Here is a 24,388-nt window from a genome sequence, read left to right on the forward strand (position 1 = left end):
TCAGGTAGAGACAGTTGAAGGTTCAGAAATACACATACAGATATCTGAGTTTCCTGGTGAAATACTATAAAGTTCTCAATGTTACATGGCCTGGATATTTTGTTGTTTCAAAACCTTTAGAGAGGAAATGATAAAAACACTTTACATCTTTTTATTATATAATGTATTCAGCTAACAAAAGCACACACAAATATGGCTTTGATATGAAACTTATTTGATAGATTATTTTTGGCAATGCAATTACAGTACCTTGATATACAAGTCTTATTAATGAAGTAGTTTCTGTGGTTCCATTGATGATTATTCCTATGAATGACACAAGCCACCAAACCATTAAATTTGGGGTTTGGGCCCCTGTTCAAAAGGTTACCGAGTGCCTAGAAATGGTCATGAAATCCCCATTCTGGCCTTTGGTTTCAGGTGTCTGTTGTAAAGTGACCCTCCTTTGGCTTGAGTCACTGTCACATCTTCCTTTCCACACAGAGCTTCGTGCATTCTGAGTATCTGATGAGCTGAAAAGTAATTCCGGTGAGAAGGATTGTGCTTCTCCTTGGCACGTTTTTAGAGCAGCCAGAATACTGTTCCTCCCACACATGGAGAATGCGGAAGGCTTCTTGTTGATAGGTTTTATGATTAACTCTAATACTGCCCATTCCCTTCCTCTTTATTTTCATGGATGGGGACAAGTTCAGGAAACAAGTTTATAAATCATGTACATCTTTCAGCAAGAAATCTGTTCTCTCCTTTAATCTTTCTTTATTGTTATTTACCTATCAGCACCTCGCTTTCTGTCCCAGGGAATTTGGGGAATTAGGTGATCTTACCTTTACAGACCAAGGATGTGGCAGAAACGATAGTTCAGATTTTACTATTAAGTTTGGCTCACAAATCAGTCCAGGGGAGTAGAAAGACCTATGAAAGTCAGCATTTGGTTTGTAAACTTGGTCAGTGGTAAGTGGTTATCCAGGCCTGAGTTTTGGCTCCATGTATTGAAATTGTTGCTTCAGAAAGCTCTAATCCATGAGGAATCTGTACTAATAAACTTTGCTTTCTCAAGTCCTGATTGCTTGATGGTCTTCATCCCATTCTCTGGAGTCAATTCCATGGTTGAAATGTGGTTAAATGAGATTTTGTTCCTACCAAAAGCTAAGGTGCAGTATGCCTGGGTGAGCACATGGCTACCAACCTCCCATCTTCTCTGTCCAGCCACATTCTGGGCCATTTAGGACTTTTATGGACCTTAGGCATGCTTTTCTTCATACCTAGGGTTCTTTTTCCATAAAATATATAAAATTTATTTTATGACTATATTAATATAAAAACAAATATTCAGGCTGAGTTCATCATGATACATTTATTACTCTGATATACATGTTTTTCTTTTGATTTTAAGAGAAATTAAAAAGAAAAACTTTCCTGGATTGCTCAAAGCATCATGGGCCTTACACACTGTGGTTAATGAATAACCAGGCCCTGCTCTCATTTCCTTAACTAAGCACATTGTTCTTTGTTAGGTCATTTAGACTATAAGCCCTCCCTAGTTTTAAGCCCAGACTCTGCTTCAGTCCTGCAGCACCCTCTGAATGGGATGTTCCTGTCACAATCAGCTGACAGCTGGGGATACATTTTAACTGGAAACAACATCAGAACCTTGATTCTGCTGTGCTAATACCTCACTTGGCCATTTAATATGATCCGGTAGAATACTGATCCAGGCCTGGAGTATACTGGAATTATAGCAGCTCTTATATACATAGTATAAATTGCTTCCTAAAGAGGCCAATCCTACAGATTGTCTGAATTTCTTCTTTTCCTCTATTTTTTATTAACATCGCAATATGCCTAACTGAGGCGTCTAATATGCCTAACTCACTGACTGCTGGCAAGATGATGCAAGCAAAACAAAAGAGCTATAAGAAAATTTCACAATTTAGAAAATAGTTTTATTCTTTGTGGCAATTTAAGCCTGGCTTTGACTTCTTGGTCATATTATGTCTTTGTTCTTACTTTCCCTTTATTATTTAGCTTTCCAAAGAGTTGCTTGCTTTATTGTGGCCAGTTTTGTTCAGATAGTGAACTCAGTAAACCCTTAGTGAAGCCTTTTTTTGTGTCAGGAGCTTTGCCTTGTTGCTCACAGACACTAAGAAAGTGAGCACACACAAACTGTGGGATTGAAATTACAGTTCAATATCTTTTGTTGTTGTTGTTGGTTTTGGTCTTTTATTGTAATTTTGAAAATAATATGAGCAGTTTTTGAATAAAAAATCACTCAAGTAAAAGTTAAGCACATAGATGCAAACAGTAAAAATTTATTATTGCCTTCCTAATTTTAAAAATGTATATTTCTCCAGAGGTAATGGCCTTCAATGTTGTTTTCTTGTTCTGTTTTTCTGTTGCTTTTAAAATTTTGAACTCCTTAACTCTGAAATACTTTTCTTCATCTTCTCTGACACTGCTGTGAAATTTTTTAAATTTTCCACCTTCTTTCCTAAGAGTTTCTTCTGTCAATATTCTGACCCTCAAAATTTGTCCTTAAGATTTTCCTTCATGGTTTGGCTCTTCTGATTTGGTTCTATAAAGATCGCAGCAGGTTGACCCTGGGCGGAAGTTTTCTCTCCAGGTTCTAGGCACTGAATCTTACTCTGATTCTTCTAACCTGGGGCTTGTAAGGGTTGATACTAACTCTGAGATAGTTCTCTTTCCTTGTTGCTTTTCCTAAGCTCTGCCCAGATGACAGTCTCTTTATTAAATTTTCCTCAATTACCCAAATTGAGTGTGCCATTAGTTTTTTTTCTTTCTATGTCCTTAACTAATGGGCTTAAAATTTATTCAAAGTACCCAGGAAATACTCTTTAGGCCTTCCTTTCTCTCATGGAATAGATTTTTCTTGCTGCTTGGTGATTCGTTTCAAAAGCCCAACTACAGATTCTGCCATGGCCTGTCTGCTGAATTCACTGCCTCATGCAGCATTCCATGGACTGTAGTGATGGAGGGGGTGAAGGGAAGCTCTTATCCTTTGTTCACATCAAATCATCTTTGCCTTGCTGGGACTAAGGTCAAAAAATCTCTTCTGGTACAAAATCCCAGAACATTTTCTAGTGTAACAATATTAGCCACGGTTCTAAAGAAACAGATCCTGTATGAAACATACACACATATGCACATATGCATATATGTATCTATATATACATGTATATATAACCTATATATGTATACATAATATTATATGAATATATAATTTATACATTAATATGTTTACAATTTAATATAATATGCAATAATATTATACATATAATATTTATATAATGTGTATTAATTATAATATATATATACTTTATTATGTGCTATACATTTAATATATAATGATTATATTTCTTTGGAGAACGCTAATATGCTAACATAAATACTGCAGAGTTTTGTAAGAAAAACTGTTTTCACCTCAGGTATTGGCAAAGAAAAGATATTCTCATAAAAACAGTGGAGAGAATCTTCCTCTCGTCATCACCATCCCCATCCCTACAGTCTATGGAACACTGAACACAGCAGAAAATTCTGCAGGCAGACCATGACACAGCACTATAGAGTATTACAGATACTGGTTGTTTTTCGCTGGAGAACTACAGATACAGATATATCTACCTATCTATACATAGATATCTGTATCTATCTATATCTATATATCTCTATCTACATCTATCTATCTATCTATCTATCTAGAGAGAGAGAGGACGAGAATAATATATTGGCTTACGTGATCAAGGGAGCTGAGATGTCCCAGAATCTGTCAACTGCAAGCCAAATGAGGATGCAGGGAAGCTACACTATTGAAAGACCTATGTGCTGGAGAACCAATGGTGTAAATCCCAGTCTGAATCTGAAGACCTGAAAACCAGGAATTCCAAGAGCAGGAAATCAATGTCCCATCTCAGTGTTCAGGGAGAGAAAGAAGGAATTCAACATTCCTTTGCCTTTTTTATTCTGACCCTTTTTGGATTGGATGACGCACACCCACATTGGAGAGGAAAATTTGCTTTACTTAGTCTACAGATTCAAACGCTAATCACTTCTGAAAACACCCAAACAGATATACCCAGAAATAGTATTTAATCAGATATGTAGGCATCCTGTAGCCAAATCAAAAGGACAAATAAAATTAACCATCATAATAATACACTAAATATCCTCTGGCAAAACTAACTGAGGATATAACTGTTTAACCGCCTCTGACTGAGAAAAAACACTGGACGTCTGCTCCTTGTTCACTTCCTGTAATAAAACTAATTTTCTTGCTTTTCCCCCATTGTGTCTCCTCCCATTCAAAAGGAAAAATATGTCACATTTAAATCTGTTAGTTAACAGCCAAGACAACTTTAAACATGAAAACTTTCTAGGAAAGTACTTTATATTTGAAAAATATTAAATGGCTCTTGAGATGTCATATGGTTTTTAAATCTCTTAGATTTTTTTCTGCATTTTAATTTTAAACAAGATTAAATTATGAAAATACCTTTTTCTTTCCATGAATACCTTTCTCTTTCCACAAATACCAGAAACCTTTTTTGGGGAGAATTTTAAATATTTTATTTATGTATACGTATTATAAATGTATTTATTTTATATATTGTATATCTATACAGAATATGTTCTTTATATTTTCTTTAAGTATAGCCTTAATTATTAATTTGAGTCTTTTGATAAAGTGTGCTGATAATATGTTCCATAATTAAGTTTCTAGAAGGTTTGAGGCTGATGAAATACTTGTTCTGTTCAGGAGATTTCCACATGTCACTGCATCCCAAATAGTGATTTCCTGAATAAATGGGATAACCTTTAGTTGATTAGAATATTTCATTAGTCTGAATATATCTCACTTTGACCTTGTCAAATAATCTAGGTATTAATTTCCTTCCTTAGATCCTTCAATCATGGGCAACAAGATAGTCAATAAATTATGTGACTTGGAAGAATGTAGTGAAAGGAATTTTAAATACATTCTGGCATACAAGTAAGTGTTGCTTTATTTTACTGTGATGGCCTTTTATCTCTGTCAAACTCAGCACTGAGATTTAGACAAAACAGGGTATTGATATATCCCAAATCAATGTTACTTCTTTAGATCAGAGATTGATTGGTAAACTATGGCCTGCAAGCCGAATCATGCTTAATTTTGTATAAGCTATAGGGCAAAAATGGTTTTTACATTGTCTTCTTAAGATCAAAAGAAAAATAATAGTTCATTACATGTGGAAATTACATGAAATTTAAATTGTAGTGTCCTTCAGTGAAGTTTTATTGAAACACAACCACAACTACTTTTGTACAAGTGCTTTCATGATACAAAAATAAAGTTTCGATAGAGGGCATAGTCTAAAAATATCTGGCCTTCAAAGAAAACCTTATTGATGTCTGCTTTAGATAACTCACGTAGCTTTTCTGTTTTTTAAAAATAATAACTGAAAAACTTAAATCTTGGTAGGTATTAAATTAATGAACTTGTATGTAGTTTTCTTCCTATAGATTGAACATCCCTAATCTGAAAGTCCAGAATCTGAAATGTTCCAAAATCCAAAACTTTTTGAGCATAGACCAGACATCCAAGAGGAAAATTCTACAGTGGTTGTCCTGGGAGGAGTCACAGTCAAAAACAGGAACTTTAAAAACATTGTATAAAATTACCTTTGGACCATGTGTATAAGTGGTATATAAAACATCAGTGAATTTTGTCTTCAGGATTCAGTCCCATCCCCCAATATGTCATGAATATGCAAATATTCCAAAAACTGAAGAAATCAGATTTTGAAACACTTCTGGTTCCAAGAGTTCTCGGTGATACACAGCACCACTAGTACCCAGGCCCACTTTGTAAAGGACAGATCTATGGATTTTCAGGGACAAAATTTTTTTTTCAAAAATTTTTTCTCTTTCTCTAATTTGCTATCTCTTTTGATACCAAATATCTGGAATTTTTCTCAAACTAATCAATTCTCCAAGTCTCCAGTTACCTAATATGTGTCCTTCAATTCAATTCTGATACTAACTACCTAGGGTTATCACAGACCCTACAGGTGAAGAGTTCAGGCCCACACTTCAGATACCAATTGCAAGTCCCAATTTGTCACTTGTACTTCTAAACAATTAGCTATAAATGGAGGTTCCCAAACTTCCTCCTCAAGTTTAGTAATTTGCTACAATGGCTCACAAAATGCAGAGAAATATTTATTTACATTACTGGTTTATTACAAAGGATAACAAAGGATGGAAGTGAGCAGCCAGACAAAGAGGTAAATAGGGTAATGTCTGGAAGGGTTCTGAATAGAGAAGCTTCCATCTTTGTGGAACAGGGCCATGGTATCCTCTTGGCAAAAGGATTTTTTTCACCAAACTGGAAACTCTAAGTTCCAATTGATTAAAGGTCTTATGGAGGTTTCTAGATGTAGGCACATGGATTAAATTATTGGCCATTAACAATTAAGAACCCCCCCCAAAATAAAAAACAATTAAGTCTTTCTCCAGTCCTTCTTCCCTTACCAGAAATTGGATGAGAGGTGAAAGTGAATTTTGGTCTTTCTGGCTGGTGACCAGCCAGACCACCATTTCATTCACCTACAAGAACACACCCATCATTTCAGAGATTCCAAGGGTCTTAGAAATTCTTGTGTCAGGAATTTGAAACAGAGACCAAATAATTTAACAGAAGATGTTCCTATCACTCTTAGCATTTAGGAAATTACAAGGATTTTAGGAACTCTGTGTTTGAAGTGGGTGCAGATAGTAACTATATACATATTTCTTATTATGTCACAGGAATAGCATAGAAATATTTTCCTCATTTTTGTACTCAAAATGGAACCCAGCAAGTAAGAGAACAGGTGTTTCAATTATGGTTTCATTCAGAACTCTTGATTCTTGATGGACAATTGCACATAATATCTTTATTTGGTTTTTTTTCTCTTGCAATCTAGTTCCCAGCAGGAAATTTACTGAGCTGCCAAGTTGTGATCATCTAATTGACTCAGAAAGAATCTGCATGAATTTCTAAATATCCAACTGAAATCAATTGTGACTCTTTTTATTTTAGGCCCCAGGCAGATTGAAATTGAGACAATAAATGGAATCACCTCATTCTGAAAGAATGAGAGTTGGCAGCTTTGCAGCAAGCATTACACACATACAGTCACATAAACTTATGCATGCACAAGTGCAGACACCTACACACATGACACACGTGCACTCTTTTGCAAAGTTTCATATTCAAAAAGAATGCATGATTGGATAAATGTTTGGGATCTTATAAACTAAGTTTGGCATTTTGAAAGCTCTGTCTTTCTAAGATTTATGATTTCAGGACTCTAGAAAGATATTTCTTTCAGTGAAAGTAAATGCTGAGAACTGTTAGGTGGTTAGGTGTGGGTAGGGGAGCTGTGACTAATATGCAGTATAATTATGTAGGGATTTGTTCTGTTAGTTTCTACAAAAGGTCTACAGGCTCTAATTTTTAAATTATATTTTCTACTTTATTCTGTGAACAATTTTCCCTAAGGTTCATCTACTTGTACATTGTATGTTTAAATGTTTTCATTAAATTTCATTTAGCGAGAAATAGAAACAATGAGGATTTTAAACAGCATTGTTATGGGTTTATTAGCCCATCTGCCATTCTATCCTTTTTTCCTCACAAAAAGCAATGACTGTGAGAATAAGGAAATTGTTTAACACCACACCTCAATATCAGAATTCTAAGTATTTGAACCCTCAGAAAGAAGCACCTAAACATTCAGCTTTCATTGTGGAATGTAATCATCATGAGCATTCTTAAAAACTGTGATTGGAAGTGAAACACTTGTAGCATAAACTCAATGAGCACTAAGTGATTCAAGGAGAACACACCCTGAACTGCTGTCTTCAATATGGTGTGCAGTGGTGGGACAGCAGCCTTCTAGTGTGCACTGTGAGAGATTTGCTTCAGTTTGGATCTGTACAAAGGAGTCTCTTTCTACCCAGGGGGTTCTCCGAGCCCTATCTATATCCTTCATAAAGAAAGAGGGGATGCTGAAGAGCCAGAATAACACCGACAAACATGTCAGTCTTGTCATAGACAGATAAATATCATTTCTGACTCAGCTAGGAAAGTAGAAACCAGCATTATGCAAACCACATTGGAGGGAGAGATATCAGCAGGGAGCAACTTAAGACAAAGCTTAGAAAGAGCTTTGTTCCCAAGCCCAGTTTACACCCTGAGACAGATAAAAGCCAAATGGAGTGTAAAGGTGTGGAAGATCCATCAACAGTGCTCAAGGAAATTTAGAACAATTACTAGCAAAGGGATTTGTTCATTCACAAGACCAACACACATTGACTAAGGGTTATTTCCAGTTGCTCCTCCCTGGAAGTTGATATTAAGAGTCTTTAGAGCTGTGTGTGATGAGGGCAGGCGAAATGTATCCAAAAGCATTGTTGTTTTTAGGAATAAAAGGAGGTTATTAAGTATTAATAGGTATTAAGAACGTTCAGGTTCATATAAAGAATATGAATATTCTTGACATGCTTTCCCATTGTCTTCAAAAATACTGTGCAAAGGAATCTATCTGTAGTCCCAGAGTACATATAATAGTAGGTAAACAAAACAAAGCTACAGATACTTAAAGGAGAACCTGGTGAACTGAACACGTTTTGTCATGTAAGCAACACCCCATGAGAAGGCAACTTGGGGTAAAGGAGATGGGAGGTGGAGGATAGCTCAGCCCTAGACAAGCAGAACTGGCTTCAATTTCATTACCCATGACTATAAGCAAGGTATTTGGCCTCCCTAGGTATCATTCCTTACTTAATAAAGGAGACATATTCTGAAGGCTGCTGTTAGGAAGTATCATGAACTGGATGACCTAAAACAACATAAATTTTTAATCTTACAGTTCTGGAGGCAGGAAGTGGATAATCAAGGTGTCATAGAGTCATCTCCTTTTATGAACTCCAAGGGATAATCTATTCTGTGTTTTCTCCTAGTTTCTGACAACAGCTGTCAATCCTTGGACTTCTTGGGCTTGTAGATGTTCCATGCCTAACTCTGCCTCTGACGTCACATGACTTTCTGTGTGTGTCCTAATTTTCCTCTTTTCATAAGGACACTAGTCATACTGGATGAATACTCATCACTTTCTCCTAACTTGATTACATTTGCAAAGAACTTATTCCCAAATAGGTCATATTCACGGGCAGCAGGTGTTAAGACTTCAGTATGTTTTGAAAAACAAAATTCAATCCATAAAAGGGACAATAATCAAATAGCTTCTTTCCTCCTGGGGAAGATTAAATAAATTAATAATACAAAGATCACCAAGAATTTTGTGTCAATTGAAAAGTGTATTTTGTTCTCCTTAACATCCAACACATATGGCTTCGTAATATAATATAGTCAAGCTCTTGGCCCTATCCATCCTAGCTCCACTAGCATCAACTCCACTCCTGACCTTGGGATATTTATTACTATTACTATTATTATTATTATTAATATTATGTTGCCCTCACATTTATTCCTTTGTGGGGCATGCTGAACTCTTTGCAGGGCTCAGTGCTGTCTGTGAACTTTCTCTCTGCTTTAACTGTTCCAGCTTCTGCTTGGAAGTGGCATAGAGCTAGTATGAACTGGAAATCTAAATGACTGTATGAATACAAAGACAGATGGCAGGATCCCTGTTGGAATGTGTGACCAGCACATGGTTGCTATTTGTTTTCACTCTCGAGTAGTCAGCAGGCACACTTCAACTGTATTGCAGCTGCAATGAGATTTACTACGAGAACTTTTGGGACCATGGGGCAGTGCATGCAGGGGTTACCTGGGTGGGTTAAATCCTAACAAAGAGGCAAAGAATCTGTTTATTTTTTGGGAATAGGATACAGGAGGTAAGATCTCTACTAAATGAGTAGATGTAGTCTAACTTTCAAGAAAGACTTGGAAGTCAAACTTCTGCTTGCCTTGTAATTTTGAATTAACTCTGTGTGTGTGTGTGTGTGTGTGTGTGTGTGTGTGTGTGTGTGTGTGATCTTAAGGCTAATGTGTAAATTTCTTTACATCTCTTTCAGTGTAATTTACAATTAGGCTTCTGAAACTTTTTCAGATGCACACTGTTATTTCTTATACCTTGCCAATTTCTTGCATTCTTAACACATATACAATTTGTCTGGAATGAAATTTCTGTTTATTTCATTTGGGTATTTCTTCCTTCTTAAAACTTCAGTTCAGGCTATACGCTTTCCAGGGAGGCTTCTTGATATCCTGGTTCCCCTTCTTTCTGGGTTGTGGGCATTTATGTCACTGCTTACCTAATTCTATTAAACTTTTTCACTTTTAGTCTGAAAGGTATCTTTTTCATTATGAAGTTTTAGGGTATAGGGAATAATATATGTTCAATATCTATTAATTGATTTGAAATGTACTGAGTTTCTTAAGAATGAATTTTGATCTCTCTCTCTAATATATATTATATATTATAATATATATATCTAATATATAATATAGATAATATATCTATATAATATAGATATAATACATATATATCCAAAGATGTGAGATCCTGTTCAGCATTCTTGCAAAGGTGTACATTTCTTTAATTAAATATGGTGAACATAAAAAAATGACTTCTAGATAACAACATATGGACTAAACTGTATCTGAAAACCACTCATTCATTCAACAAGTATTTTGCTGAGATCTTCTATGCAACAGGCATTGGAAGTAAAAGATTGAAAGTCCTTGTCCCTAATCATAAGGAGGCCTCAATATAAAGTGGGATATGTGGAGAGATAATTTTGTTATAGTCCATGAGAATATCAAGAATTTACCACCTATGTGAGCATAATGAAAGTTTTCCAAAACACTGGAAAGAAGGAAGTCTTTTTTTTTCTGAAACTAGATGAATAAATGTTTTCGCTTTCTCACCATCCACACTCTCCACAGCTCTATCTACTTTTGTTCTCAACCCTACTATTACTTCCACCTAAAAGCTTTGTCAAAGTGAACAGTATCAAAGTGAACAATGATGTGCATGTGGAAAATCTAACAATTACTTTTCTCTTTGTATTTGTTGATCTCTCAGCAAAACTTGAGATAGTGTCTCATGCCCTTTTAGAAAAATCTCTTGGCTTCTAAGTTTCTCACTTGATGTTTCTCCTGCACCCCTAACAATTCTTTCCTTCGGTCCCCTTTGCAGTTCCCCTGGCAGACCCAGGAGCAGAGTTGCTGAGAGTCTGATGGATCTTGCACTTCAGACCCCTGCATAGCATGTTCCTCTTCTGAGACCATGGGCAAAGGCTGACATGCTTGTTTATTTTTCATAATACTTGCAAAACTAAAATATTTTAACCACGAGGGTTAAGGCAACAATCTTTTTTCACTCCCAATCTCCCAACCCCTTTTGATCTTTTTGTTGTTGAATTATTCATGGGTAACCTGGTTAATGTGAATCTGGGTCAAAGTTATGCTTCCTTTGGATTTAGCACGTTGTATTTATGTGTTTCATATTCTTGTTGGGTTACTGAGACTATTATCAGTTATTCCACTGGCCAAGTCACAAGAGAGACTTTGACACAAAAGTCCAAAGTCAAAAGTGACCCTGTAGCTTGAATGTGATGTATGGCCCAACATTGGATGAATGTGGATAGTAGGGGAGAAAAATGGTAGAAGCAAGGTCAGTTTACCTTTCCATTGTGCCAACACAACACCATTTTATAAAATCTTCATCATATGAAATGACAGTATGAGTTTGCAGCTAAAAATACAGGGAAAAAAGTTAAGAGTGAGTCAGGTACTTACTACTTCTGAGTATAATGCAATTTTCTTGGACTTCATGATGTCGGTGCTATTGATCATTATTTTACATTTGGAACTTATCATTAGTTACAATAAATTAAAACTTTTTATTGATACAATTTTATTATTATCTTTGAAGAGGACCTCCTGGTTGACTACTAATTAGATCTAGATTGCCTTTTATCCCACTCATTCTTACTTTCTGTTATGTTTGTATCTAAAAGTCCACCAAGAGCCTCATGTGCTCATGGGCCAGGTTTTTGGAAGGGGATTGAGTCATGGGGGTGCTACAGCTAAAAATGATGTTAGGAAGGAGGGTCTGGTTGGTAGAAGTGGGTCAATGTGGCCTGACCTAGAAGGGTGTGTCTCCCTTCGTGCTCTGCTTCTTGGACTCCATGACGCAAGCAGTGTTCCTCCCATAGTCCCTTCCATAATGCCTTCTTGCTTTGGAGCCTGCCAACTATGAACTAAAAATGTGAGCCAAAGTAAATCTCCCCTGCCTTTAACTTGCGAGTGTCCGGTAGTGGGTCCCAGTAATGAGAAAGTGATGAAGATACCATTCTAGGGAGTATGTCCATTTGTGTGGGTTTAAAAGCCCAAGTAAACATATTTGTTGATTGCTGTGGACACAGTTTTGATCACACACACATACAAACTGGAGCAGAGAATATTTTTAAATGACCTTCTTTTTAGATTTTTAGAAAATGAAAAAGTTACATTATTTTTTTTTAAGTATGAAGCTATGTGAAATATGCTTTTCTCAATGACCTGTAAATATCTCACTCTCCAGAGGAAAAAGGAAACCAATATTTTAAGATTGCTTAAATATTTACAGTTCATTTCCATTCATGTTTAAATGCTTTGCAACATACATACACATGTGCTACAGACATATACATGTGCTAAATATACATATATATACAAATATACATACATACAAATATTTGGGAATATATATGAACAAACAAATATAAATATAGAATTTTTATACTATTTTAAAGGTTTTTAAGTAATAATATGAGATACATATATATGTATATCATATCATATTATATCATGGGTTTCTTTCTATGTTAGAATAGATCCACCTAGCTCATTCTTTTATTATTTTAAATGACTACATAATATTCTACCATATATGTATTTCATAATTTTCTAAACAGAGAGTCTAGATTTAAACTGATGGAGCCATGCTTTATGTTATTAGAGAAGACAGCAGAGCATCTCTCCATCTGACTCCTATCAAAGCAGCTGATTCCCAGTAATTTTATCCTTAGGCTACTGCAGGTGTACAGCTCATTATAAGATTTAACATATGGCAAGGAAACAAAAGCAGGAAGCTAAGAGTTGATGTGTTAACTAGAGGTCGTAGAAACATACAAGCAATGAAATGGGTAAGTATTTCTTTCTGGCTTCTAATTTATTTGTTCATCACTTGATGTTGATTAAGAAATGACTCTGAAGGTAGCCAGCAGAGCAGTATTTGCCATTTTCCTGAGGCTAACAGAACAAGCTATGAACTCTGGTTCCAGGGTTTGACCCTTGGGAAATGATCCCCTCTTTACTTTTCCTTATGTCCTCTTTTGCAAACTTTTAGGCAGTTAGATCCTGAAGAATACAGTTAAATACTTTATTTCAGGCCTTATGATGATTTGATAATCATTTCTTTTGTTTTTGCATGTTTAACTAAATTAGACTAGTGCAACCTGTCAACCCCTTTAGCATTTGAATTTTAAGATAAGGAAGCAATTTCCTGGGGAAAGGAAGTTTTCAGAAGCAGCTGTAGAGACATGGAAGTGGGCTGGGAGTGACTGAAAGAAGACAGATTTATTGGCAGGTTTGTGAGAGTCTGGGAACACTTGGAAGAGGTTACTGATATTCTTCAGATAGGAGAGGGAATCCAGTTAGTAACACAGATACACACTGAATTCATTCCAATGGGTTGCTGTATTGATTCTGAACCATCAATGGGTTTATTATGTGTGTATGTATTATTTATTATAGTTAAGTGTGGTATACATTTTTTTAGATTTTATCCTTGTACACACTCTACCTTGATAATATTTTCTTTCCTATCTATAATACCCTAGAAAACAATGATTTTACATGCGTACATAGACTTTCCTAGTCATTAGTGATGCCTGGTATTAGATTAGGACCCTCCATAGATACTGAGTTACCTTTAACTTTGCCTTTGAGGAACATATAAAAGTGCGTATGAATGATATATGAATGTGAGGCTTAAAGGGGACTGTATACTATAAGTGGGATATAGTTGTAATTACACCAGGATAAAATTGCCCTAATAAATGAAAAGCCAAAGTGAGAGGAAATCAGAGTGTATGAGGAGGTGATAGTTGATATTTTGCAGCATAAAATGAGGGTTGCTTTAATAGTGTGAATCATGACGTATTTGACTATGTTCTTCTTTCATGCTTGTGTGTTTGTGTCTTCCTGTCTGCATATCATTATGAGTCTCTGTGGTCTTTGTATATCCATGTGAAGAATGAGTGACTTGATCCAAATGAGTTTTGAAGCCTCTTCCATGTCTGGAATTCTATAACTGTCACTCTGTTTTTATCAGTGTTAATATATATGCCAGTGTGTGTTAGAATAAATGTATTTGGGGTAATTAATTATTGCTTTTTAATGTATGAGGGTAATGATAGTGAGAGAAAGTCTTTCTTTCAATCTAATAGCTTAATTAGGGGAGAAAGGTGAATGGAAAAACTCTTTCTTACTTTTTTGCTTCTTGGGCATACTTGGAACTATTATAACTTGGAAAATGCAAAAAGCAAATCAAAGGCAATGGCAGTTGTTATGGTTAACTTTTTACATTAACTGGATTCAGGTACAGGCTTCCCAGATATTTGGTCAAATATTACTCTGGGTGTGTCCATGAGGGTGTTTTTAGATGAGACTAACTTTTGAATCAGCAGACTGAGTATGTCAGATTGCCCTCCCTAATAGGATTAGGACTCTTTCAATCAGTCGAAGGTCTGCCTAGAACAAACATGCAACCTTTGCAAGTAAGAGAAAAGTCCTCCTGCCTGACCACCTTGAGATAAGACAGGCTTTTCCTGCCTTCAAAGTCAGATTACAACATTGGCTCCTCTTGGACTTTGAGCTGGCCAGCATTAGACTGGAACTTTACTGCCAGCTCTCCCGAGTCTCCAGGATGATGATTGTAGGTCTTCACTTTCTCAGTCTTTATAATCACGTGAGCCAGTACTCTGCAGTAAAACTGTATATACATATACACATCGTGTTGCCTCTGTTTGTCGGGAGAAAGCTGATTAATACAGCACCTAAAAAATCTGTCAGAATGGGATCAGCTTTTGGTGACTTGCTTAGGGATGGGGCTCTAAGGATGCCTAGGTACAAGATCCTTGGGGGAGGCCCAATCTCCTCCTACTGGATTGCTTGAGGAAGGGAGGTCATTGTAATGAGGATCAGAGTAGTCCAAGCCCAAGTGGTTTGGACTTGTCTGAAATATGTGCATGGGAACTTTCAAAATCTGTGTGAGGAGACTGCCTCCAAACTGCTCATATCTGAAAACAGGCCATGTAGAGGTGAAATTTAAAATTCAAAACTTAATTTCAGAGTCCCCTCTAGTTTTTGACAAGAGTTGAGTCAGTAGAGGGTAGCGGACAATTTGCCAGGCTTGAATGTAGGTGCCGTATTTGTGCTCCAGCTCTGCCTCTTTCGGCCAAGTAGGAGCAATTTGAACATCCTGAGCCCTAGTCCATATTCTCCTTATGGGATAGAGACAACATACAAAGATCAGGACTTCGCTCTGACAACTGGGCACCCTAAGAAATCATTACTGAACTGGAATGAAGAGTGTGATGTGAACATTCACACTAAAGAGCTCCTTAGGACTATTATCCAGGAGTTAGCATTGAGCTGAAGGGGACTTGTCAAGAAAAGGTTGAAGTGCTCATGCTGCCACATGGTGAATCAAAACATATACAACATTTCACAGAGACAGGTACAGTATCAATGATTTGTACCACTTTCCTTCATCTCTTTCAGACTCAGTGTCTTCTGTGTGATGCTGTGGTAACACTTCTCTGCCTTCCTCTTGGATTCCAAGAGGACTTACAGAAATGTAGGAAACCAGCATTGGTGAGAATGTACACTAGACAATCACTGCTAGCACATCAGTTAATGGACATAAACACTGATCCAGTAATTTCCTAAAAATCTTATCCAGAAATACTGAGTACATGTCCACAAATATACACACATGTGCCCATAGACACACACAGAACCCAAACACACAGAAATGCACAAGCACACAGAAACCACTAATGTATTTATTATACCATTATTTATTAGAACAGAGAAATATCCCATTCATCAGTAGTAGTTATTTAAATAAATTAGGTATATCAGTCAAAAGAAAAACAGTGGAATATATATATGATCAAATATATATATATACACAAATATATATGATTAAATATATATAAATATATATACAAATATATATATATGATCAAAAGAATTACAGAGCTCTACATTTATCATAATCTCCCTAATTATTTTCAAAACTTATATGAAAATCAATTAACTATCACATATAATGATATATAAAAAGGATACATATAGATACATAAAAAAAGAAATGCATAGAATATCTAGAAGGATACATTAAACTTTTAATGGTGCTTACTTTAAGGAGTGGCGATTGAGATTTGGATGAAAATATATAGAGGACCTTTTACTTTACCTCTATTTGTCTGTATAATAAATAAGTGTGTGTGCTTGTGTGTTTAAAAAGTGTAACATTTATTATAAGTACAAGGTATTAATACTTGTATAAGACTATATAGATTCAAAAGTACATATATTTTCTGCCTAGATCATTTACATGAACGTGTTTCCAAGATTTGATTCCAATTATCCCACTTGTGTTTCAGATCTCATTTTCAAAAATAAGAATAGACCCTAGTCACAGGAGAATGGGGAAAAAAATAAGAACCAAGATATATCATGTAAAGGTACAAATTCCCAATAATGAATGTCACGGTATTGTATACCTAAAATGTACTGATAAAATTAATGTATGAAAAAAAATAGACCTTAGTCAAAATATCTCTTGATTGGGTTTATGCATTTATTCCTTCCTTTTCCCCTGCCACCTGTGCTATATTGGTTCACTAAATTCCATCTGTAAGATTCACCTGGAAGGCTTGTTAGAGTAAGTATCTGGGCCCTAACCACAGATTCAGTAGTTCTAGATGGGGTCTGAGAACTTGCAGTTTTAATAAAATCTAGGGTGACAAGGATGCTTCTGGTCTGAGAACCCTACTGTGAGAGCTGCCCTCAGCACCCAGAAAGTTGATTTCTTATTTTGTCCAACTAATGATTATTAAGGAAGCATTTAGAGTTTACCTGGTTCTGTACTAGAGCCTGAGTATTCAAAGTTGAAAATAAAATCTCTATTTCCAAGAACCACATAGTTTGACTGGAGAGGCAGAGAAGTGAGATAATTGCATTCCAGTGTAAATTCTGTGTTAATCATGAGATGAAAACTCTGAGCCTGGTCCTTTTGTGGAACTACTGTTGATACAAGGCTGAGGATGTGGGTGGGGAGGGGGGATGCTGACATAGTTTTATACCCAGAGGACAACTGATAATAATTTCTGCTAGGCAGCTGGATACACACTTGGCTAACATGAGACAAAAGAAATACATATACCATAAACATTGTCTTTAAAATCTCTCGGTCTTTGTCCTACCTTTGAAATGAAGGGGTAGACAATTCCTCTTGTCATAACTTTCTGCTTCTGTAATTTTCCATCTTTTCTATTTCCACCAACCCACTCCATTTTGCTAATTACCAGCCATCCAAGGTGCATTGTTTCCATGCAGCCAAGGCCAAGAACACTACATCAAATAGTGCCTCACCTAGTTGCCTAAATTGTGGGTCTTTCTCATTGGTGTACTGTGTTCCTACCACAGCTGACTCCCATGATTATCATGTTTGAGCATTGGCCCACTTAGCCCAGTACTCCGGGATATCAAGTAATTTAAATTCCCAGAATGGCCATACTCTCCCCTATGCAGGGCTTGCAAATATCACTTGGTTGGCCTGGAAACACAGTGCCCCATTATCTCGCCTGGCTGATTCCTAACCCTTGATGACCAGTTTGGTACTAACTTATCCTAAGCATGCTCCTTTGAAGCAACTTCCTCCTATGGGTGAGGGTCTTTCTTAGCATGTTTCCAGAGGACCTGCTAGTCGGTCTCCTACCGAGTGACATCTACCTTGAACACTATGACTAGATCTAGGTCCTCTTTATACTTGGATCTAAATAGGTGCTCAATAAGTGTTTAATGAGTGAGTTCCTGAGCCTCCTTTTTATTTGCCTCTTACAAAAAAACTACACTTGTCCTTTATTCTCTTTCTATGCAGATCTTGCCCTCTTCTCCAAAATGAATAGGTAGTAATTTGGCAGGTGATTAATGGCTACTATTATATGTATATATATATTACTTTCTCCAGAAAAAATATAAAAAATATATAATTTTACAGCTCAAAGTATCCTCACAAGTCATCTAATTTAATGTACTTTAGAAATGAGAAATAGAGATGGAGAGATATTACATGACACATCCAAGGTCATACAGTTATTTTGAGACAAAATTAAAACTAGTACTCACTAGTTAAGTTCATGTTGTAGGTTTTTAAAAAATTCTGTTGATGGGGCTGGGGAGGTAGCTCAGTGGTGCTGTGCCTGCCTCATGATCACAAGGTCCTGGGTTCAATCCCCAGTACTGGGGGAAAAAAATTCTGTTGAAAGCAGCCTTCACCTTCATTGGTATTTCTTTAACCAATCAGTGTGAATGTATCAATGATACTTTTTATAATAGCAATTTTCTGTATAGTTAATTTGGTGTTTTGGGGGCTTTTCTATGCCTTTCAAAATTTTCTATGTAGTTGAATTTTTATTTTAATTATATTGGGTTAAGTTACTGGTGAATGAATTTGTTGAATTAATCTTTTCTAACATTTTCACAGAATTCATTATTTTCCTTCAATTTTGTCTTCTTATTTAGGAACTATCTCTTTGACTGTCTTTGTCAACCTTATTTAGGTTGGAAAATCATCTTCTTTGCATCTCTTCTGTTTCTATTTAGTCATTCCTTCACCTTGAAACACAATTGTACATTTCATTTCTTATAGCTTAGACATTCTTAAATAATGTGAATGTAAAATAATTGGAAATAGGAATAAATTATTTTTAAAAAGATTTACTACAAGGTATTTTCTTGTCAATTTCTAATGCACCATTAATTTGGGTAACATATTCCAAGGAAGATTTTTCAATCTCATGAAATAGTATTGAGGACAATAAAATGAGATATATTGGGCCTTCTATTTTCTCTCCTACCTTGATGTTCCTGAAGGTCCAACTATACAGAAGAATTCCAAACTAAAACCTATGACCTATTATTTAAGGAACCCTGATTGTCTTTCAGAATTCAATGACACACTTCCAGGGTATTCCTTAGCCAGGGATTTTTTTGGGGATTGTGAAGAAACCGTATAGTACATGCAGGAAAGATTCTGGAATCTATCTATAGAAAGAGGTTAAATTTAATTCAACTTCCAGCTCCTTTAAGCTTAAGAGAATTCCTGGGAATCCCCCCCGCCCTTTTTGTCACATAGCCCAGATGTAGAGCAACATTGATTCTTTCAATGATTTCTTCCTCATTTAAAATTTTTTTCTTGCCTTCAAGATGAGAGAGTATCTTCCATATTTTATATGTTCATATGTGTTGACTTTAACTTTTCATGCCTTATTAGAAACAATAGAAATGAAGCAAGTCCTCCAGCAGTCCCTCAGGTTTTAGAGAACAGCTCCAAGCTTTTGGGCTTCTCTAATCTTGTATGGGTCTCTGGACTTCATCCATCAGGTATGTGTCCTTCACAACTGGTGGATCCCTGGATATTATACTGGTTGTAAATAGTAGCTGCAAACTCAAATGCTTAAGAAGAGTAGGTAGATAATGTAAATGTGTGTGGCAGTCCTGGTGCTGAGGGGAACTGTAGAGAGTGTTCTCTCAGAAAACAGCAGGGAAAATATGAAAGGTTTTATAAGATGTTCAAATGGTTGCTAAGTGAAACCTCTTTTTAACAACATATGACAAATCTTGCAAACTGAATTTGGCTCATAGTCCTCTAGCACAAGATCTGTGTCTTTTCTTTTACAGAAATATGATTGCACTAGAAATGTTTATTAAAGGAATGTCCCCATCCCTCGCAAAATAACTTTTCTGTGGTTACCTTTGCTTTCTTATTTCCTGCTTCATCTTGTTTTCCTAAAATAACACGAAGGAATTTCTTTAATGCCAGTAAATGATATGTATGGTTATATATTATATATGTTACATGAAAATCAAATACATACATATGTGTATATAATATTTGTTTACTCATAAGAGATATTATATATAACAATGAATCATGTATTTATGAATGATTTAAAATATAACATTATTTGTACACACACCCTCATTCTTTGTTTAGAAATCAGATATTCAGTAGTGGAAGCACTTAGAATACAACAATGAACTTGAAAATAAACTGTCATACAATTTCCTTCCATTTTAATTAACATATATTAATCGTACATATTAGTGAAGCATGTTGTGATAATTCCACACATGCTTACAACATGCATGATAAAATCCAACCACCCTTTCTCCACCTTTGCACTCTGCAAAGGAAGGTTGTCTTCTTGCAGACAGTCATTATGACATAATGCAGCACACTGGGAGCAGTGCGGTGGAAAGAGGTGGCGGGGGGAATGACTCCTCAGCAGGCTGCACACACCAGTTCCAAAAAGAGGTGGGCTTGTGTTCCAGCAGAGGCTGTCAACTGTCAGCTTGTGGGCCCAATTACAATGCTTTTAAACGATTTGAATTTAAATGCCTTTCCAGTTTCATCATCCTCACAGCTCTAATACCAAGCCAGGCTTTCCATATTTAAATTACATGCCAGGTCTTTGAAGGCATTTGAATTTGGAACTCTTGTTTAAAGAGCACTATGGGAGACAGAGTAAAGGCTAGGTGTCATCAGAAAAAAGTGGAAGAGGCTTTTAAAGAGATCTCTGAAGGGCTAGGTCAAAGAAGCACAGAAGATCCTTAACTCACTATAGGGTTATGTCCCAATAAACCTATTAGAAGTTGAAAATATCCAAAGTGGAAAAATGCATTTAATATATTCAACCTACCAAACATCACAGCCCAGAAATACAGTGTGTTGTGAGAACTGGTTGTTTCCTCTAATGATCTGGTAGGGACTGGAAGCTGCAGATGACAGCTGCTGCTTGGCATCAAGAAAGAGTACTCTACTGCATATCACCAGGCCAGGAAAAAGGTCAAAATTCAAAATTCCAAATATGGTTTCCACTGAAAGTTTATGTCATTCACATCATCATAAAGTCAAAAAAAGTCTTCAGTTGATAAGTTGGGGGCAATTTGTGTACAAGAAATAATATCAACTTACCTTTTCAGGGGCAGAGATTCTTTTTTTGTTTGTTTCAATACTGAAGATGGAACCCAGGGCTTTTGCACTGACTTACATTTTTTTATTTTGAGACAGATCTTCCTAAATTGCTGATTGCTTAGACTTCAGGTGTGTACTACCGTGCCCAGCTGGTAGGGATGTTTAGGGTTTGTTTTGTGTACCCACCTTCCAGGGCTGTGCAAGAGATCATTTCATTATACCTGATTTTCTCTCATAGCATAAGGTTGTTTCTTTTTTTATGACTTTTCTTGAGGCTACTTTAACTTCTACAGGACTGGGTAAAGAGCAAGAGAATTTCAGTTGGCCTTGTCTTACTGTCCTTCAGAATACAATGCAGATATCCTCATTTATAGGATATGGGGTGTGTGTGTGTGTGTGTGTGTGTGTGTGTTTCATTTGTAAATCTTATCACTAGGAGAAAGCAGAGAATATTGACAAAAATAGCTACAATAGAAATTGGAATATTTGAATAAATTAAGAATTTTTTTTTAATTCTAGCCAGCCTTTTTCAGAACTCCTTTGTGCACAGCATGGAAGACTTTTGACTATGTAGCTAGAATTTTATTTTGGGTGTTGTTAGTCTAAGTATATAGACTTCAGCTGAAAATGGACTCAGGTAAGAACTCTGCTTGGTCCAGTGAGTAGTCCCTCCCTGGTAAAAACCCATTTACCAGTCTTGCTTCTGAGTATTAACCCTTTGTGACCAACCCTCTGGTTTCCTTCAGTGAGGAAATCACTTTTCCATGTATGTGCTGAAAGCTCCTCATCAGGTTCTAAGATAATCCATAATGCTTTCTGTAGATAGAATTCTTTCAAGCCTCTGTGAAACATCATGGTGAGAAAGGCCCTTTCCTAGCTGGTCTAAAGATCATTCCTTTGGCCCCCAACTGGCCTATGGCCACATTGTAGGCGCCCCACTAGATATGTCCTTTACATTATCTTTCCACTAGATGTGACTTCACTAATGGGTTGTTGAAACAGCTTATTATGTCTGTCCCTATTGCTCCAATGTCTTTCATTTATTTTAAATCAACCTTTAATCTTGGTTTCTTTACAAGTCACAGAGTCTCCAGGGTATGGTGTGCCACACAATCACTATAGTGTTTCATCAAATGTATCAATTCCTACTTTTACAGCCCCGTTCATGCTGATGAATCATGCTTGATGTTTTTAGTTCTACCATAGACATAGACCACAAGAGCAAACACAACTGGACATCAATGAGTGAATTAACCCAGCAGTTTGTACGTTATGTTTTATAAGACCCTGTTGATGTTCAACACTAACAAAAACATTAGACAATGTTGCATTCTGTAGCTTTTGAGGGAAAGTCACGATTTGCATAATACATTAAAATCTCTGAGAAGTTCCGAAGATAGCTAATTAGTTTTTTAGACCAAGTATGTACCAATTTAATTGATCATGAAATCATCCCTCCTCCCCACCATTAACTGAATTATCTTTCAACATCTCTTAACATCTGGTGTAGAAATATGGATGTAATATTTTCTGATGTCATCTTGAAATGATACTACTTTTCCTAGTCAATCTCCTCTTTCACTTTCTTGGGTGACTATTTTGTCCCACCATCTTTGTCTTCAAACTCCCTATAGCCCTTCTTCATTCTTCACTCTATACTGATGACTTGATTCTCACTTTACTTCCCATTAAAATAGAAGCAATCAGAAAACTTCTGTATCTTTTCATCACCAAATTTAACACATTTCTTGTACCTGTGCCGTATACACAACTTTCTCTTCTGGTTCAGCCAACAGTTGCTGACACTGTGACATGAGGCCAACACTGCAGTTGACATTGGAATATCCATCCTTTTTTACTACCTGAGAACTTTGCTCTTGCAATGATGCTGTTTCTCTATTGCATCATTAGTTTTTCACTCTCTAATGGTTTATTTCCCAACATACAAATATATTATACTATCTTTTAGATTAAAACCAAAAGCCAAAATACTTCTGTCTTCATGTCCATGTTCCCTTCCAGTTACTACCCATTTTCTCTTATCTGGCTTATATCAAAATTCTTGAAGAAATTTTCTAAACTCAATGTTTTATTTTATCTCCTTTAGTTCTTCCTATAACCCACCCCAATCATGATTTTGTTATCTCAAACTATTCTTACTTGGCAACTCAACCCCCACATTGTCAAAGTAAATGGTCTTATGCTCATTCTTCATTTACTCTTACTCAGCCTTTGATCCAGTTCATCATTCCCTGCTCCCCTTGTGCAGTAATGGATCCAGGTGATTCATTATTGCCAATGCAACAGGAATGTGAACTTCTTGTTTGCATGGGTCCCCTACAGGACTCAAGTCCTATGAGGGTATTGCAAAGGCAGACCTTGGTCCATGTCCCACAGCTACAGCTTAGTTTAGAAAACCCCAGCCTTTGAAAATTGGTAACAGCAAACCTACCCAATCTCTGTCCCATAGGAAATGATCTTCATTGTCCCAGTTAGGAAACAAATTAACTCTTCACTCATGGAAGGAGATGCTACCTGTAGCTTTCAAAGCTGTTTACTATGCAAACATTGTAGAAAAGGTAGTTTCAAAGTTCTCACATGTGGACAAGTTATGGAGAATTGTTTCCCAACCAACACTCCTGCCTGAAGTTCTTCTCTCCAAGTATTTACACAGCTCTCTCTCTTATCTTGTCCAGATCAAATGTCATTTGATTAGAGATATCTCTGAGAACATGCTCTCTCCCCTCATTTTGTTTTTTTTAGTTCTATTTGATGTTAGATTGCGGAATGGTTGAATCAAATGTTGTATTGGCTGTCTTCCCTATAAAACTCAAGCTTCAAGGTGCTCAGAAATTTGTATTGTTCACTACTGAATCGGATGCTCCTACGATAGGACCTAGCAGAGTGAGTTATCACTAAATAATGGTTAAATCAATGTACAAATAATACTGCTCAGTGCTTTGTCTACCTCTTCTGTTTTTTAGTGAAACATTGAGGTATATTTCCACACAAAAGGATGTAAAAGTTTTATAAATATTTGAAAATATAGCTTAACCTGT

At 36.2% G+C, this 24,388-nt stretch overlaps 1 long non-coding RNA gene across 3 annotated transcripts in view; it reads left to right on the forward strand.

Annotated features, from left to right (window-relative positions):
* LOC147828434 (uncharacterized) overlaps positions 1 to 20,090 on the forward strand; it is a 36,511-nt gene extending 16,421 nt beyond the window's left edge. The window contains exons 3-5 of one of the 3 annotated variants that reach the window (XR_015450840.1): positions 4,915 to 5,005; positions 11,208 to 15,934; positions 16,732 to 20,090. This is a non-coding gene — a long non-coding RNA (uncharacterized LOC147828434). Of the gene's footprint in view, positions 1 to 4,914; positions 5,006 to 11,207 lie in introns of all 3 variants that reach the window. The other 2 variants (XR_015450839.1, XR_015450838.1) reach the window with 2 other exon arrangements.
* The last annotated feature ends 4,298 nt before the right edge of the window (positions 20,091 to 24,388 follow it).

Source organism: Heterocephalus glaber, unplaced genomic scaffold, assembly GCF_053883595.1.
Source record: "Heterocephalus glaber isolate CG9 unplaced genomic scaffold, H.glaber_assembly_v1.0 deba00001097, whole genome shotgun sequence".
NCBI lineage: Eukaryota > Metazoa > Chordata > Mammalia > Rodentia > Bathyergidae > Heterocephalus > Heterocephalus glaber.